The following is a 2,637-nucleotide window of genomic DNA, read 5'->3' as shown; positions in this document are numbered from 1 at the left end:
TTGTTTTGTTCTTACCGCATCGGATAACAGTGTTACATTGTATCCCTCGTGTGCCACATTGTATCAGTCATTAGCGCCATCAGCCGGCATTATTCTTTATATCCTGCGTGTGCCATTGTGTATCACTCATGAACGTCAATATTAGGTATTATTTTTCATATTTTTTAGGTAATCAGCCATTATTCTTTTTGCGTAGTTTCATTTTAAATAGGGGCAATTATGATTTCAATCTCGATGCGCAAGACAGAACCATCTCGTTTGTCATGGGCATCCTACTCGCCATTTGAACTTCCTGGTCTGGCTCTCCACGAGCCATCTCTGTTTGTCAAGCCGGAACCGAGGAAAATGGTGAGTCCTTCGCCCTTGTTTACTACCCATTTTCAGCAGAGGCAGGTTTCCCGCGCTAGCTGACTATTTAAATGTGGCAGTTTGAACCCTCCCACTGATTCCCTTTTGGCAGACGGAACGCCGCGCCTAACACGCCTTGTGAGCATTATCCTGCCGCCAGCCGTTTATCACCGGGTAAGAGCCGTTATGTGCCGGTTCAGGCTTCTTTTAATTTGTGGAAGGCTCATTTTCTCGCTTTAATAATTGCATTTAAAGTTTATTTTACGTGTGTGCCTTTATCGTATTGCACACATTATACCCTCCCTGTATAACAAGCAATTCTATGCCTGTCATTTTGTTTACAGACCTATACGAGTCTTTACATGCCACAGTTGTCGTCCTGGGGCTGTTATTTCTGCCGCACGCTAACACTATTTATTGCCGGATTTTGATACCTTGGAACACACATTAAGGTAACTGTTTGTTTGAACTTTATGTGGCAGTTCGGACCTGTCATTGCTTTTAGGAACACCATCGATAACTTTATGCCTGTCATTTTGCTTACAGACTTATACGTGTCTTTACATGCCATAGTTGTCTTCCTGGGGCTGTTAACTTTGCTGAAACTCTAATACTGCACGTTGCCGGTTTTGATATTTTGAAACATTCATTAAGGTAATTATTTGTTTGAATTTTATGGGTCAGTTCGGCGCTGACACTGCTTTTAGGAACATCATCGAGCACGAGATTAATCTGGTCTATTTATATCTTGGGGCGATTTATTCTTTTCACAGCTAGCTGTTCGTGCATCATTAAGAAAGGGTCCGAACATTCTTGCATTTTTTCGTATACCTTTCAAGTGGGCCTTTCGTATACCTATCAAGTGGGCCTTCCTTCTTGGCTATACAACGTCCGCCCCAGGTAATTATATGACAGTCTGAGTATGTAGAAAGCTTTGCTTGAGCACCTATAACAACGTGATTTGATTGAGATACATATACGTATATCTTTTCCTCACAGCCATCGTTCCCCACACGGAGAGTTTAAGATGATATTAGCTCTTGCCTGAGCCCGCAGCATTATATCCTTTAATGCGTGACTTCTACATATGAGGTACGCAGTAGTATTACATCTTATCATGCTCCAACATGAAATTTCGAATGCACCAAGATATGTGACCTATGTTTCCTTGTATTTCATTTATCCTGCCCTTCCCCCAGATACATCGTATGTTATTTACAGAACTGTTCCATTACCTTTGACGACCAGCAACTGATTACAGCTTAGCAACATCAGACTCGTTTTCACAGGTATTTTGCTTATAATTCGCATTTCGTTGCATGAATATGAGTCATTTTAACTCGTACCTGCCAAACATGATCCCCATATCAATAAACTTCTGTTTTTGTCTGGGACTGCATCTCTCCTACATTTAGAGGTTTATTTCCTCTGAATTGCTTTTGTACCTAGCAGAGTCTTTCATTTTTTTGTGCATTCATGTGACATCGTGTGTTCATTGGACTCTATGAAAATCTCTGGTTTACGATTAGAAAGATTTACTATGACATTTTTGTCTCTATTGCCCAGGAACATCTATTGCCTGTTTTGTTTTTTTATCTTGAATGAAGATATCATCTGCTTGTCATCAGTATCCAAATGTAAGTCATTACCAATATATGCATTCATTCTGGAGTATTCACTGTATTATGGTAACGACAATCTTTATGTCATCAGTGCAATTTTCACTCACTTGTTATATGTTGTCCTGCACATTAGAATTTCTTGATAGTTGAGTACGACACAATCTAGTGAAAAGACATGTCCATCTTGTGACATGTGGGAAACAAATTAGCAAGTCTAAACCGAATAGCGTAAAGGATATTCCTGTTAGAGATGTAGAATGTTATGCTCTGGTGACTTACGTTTTATTAGATAATGTATTTTTGACTTGTGTGGTTACAATATATAAGAATTGTACCTTATATACGTTTTTTATATATACTGCCAGATAACCAACTGTGACTCCTGAGGAAGGCGTTTTCCGCCGAAACGCGCGTCGAGTTCTTATTCGCCATTGCACTCTAGGCACCACTTATGATTTAGGGTGTCTTTTTATTAAATTGTTAAAAATCTTTTTTACATTTTATGTATTAATTGTATATGTTTTGATTATTGTATGATTTCATCATATAGTCTGGTATTTGTTCAGGTTCCTATATGATTTTTACTATGTCAATTAAAAGTATGCTTGTTTTATAAATTTATTTCTTGAATGTTCCTTTTGCTATTGGGTCAGATTAATTGTTTGCC

The 2,637-nt window shown here is 38.6% G+C and overlaps 1 long non-coding RNA gene across 2 annotated transcripts; it reads left to right on the top strand.

Moving 5' to 3' along the window:
* The first annotated feature begins 461 nt into the window (after positions 1-461).
* LOC144761305 (uncharacterized) lies at positions 462-2,430 on the top strand. 2 transcript variants are annotated; one of them, XR_013595666.1, is made up of 7 exons: positions 462-522; positions 693-800; positions 895-1,002; positions 1,122-1,248; positions 1,548-1,637; positions 1,915-1,985; positions 2,336-2,430. It is a non-coding gene; the product is annotated as an uncharacterized LOC144761305 (long non-coding RNA). The 2 variants fall into 2 exon arrangements; XR_013595667.1 differs by lacking the exons at positions 895-1,002; positions 1,122-1,248.
* The last annotated feature ends 207 nt before the right edge of the window (positions 2,431-2,637 follow it).

The sequence above is a fragment of the Lissotriton helveticus genome, chromosome 6, assembly GCF_964261635.1.
Source record: "Lissotriton helveticus chromosome 6, aLisHel1.1, whole genome shotgun sequence".
NCBI lineage: Eukaryota > Metazoa > Chordata > Amphibia > Caudata > Salamandridae > Lissotriton > Lissotriton helveticus.
The sequence above is the reverse complement of the archived record's forward strand: the minus strand, read 5'-3'. Positions and strand labels throughout refer to the sequence as shown.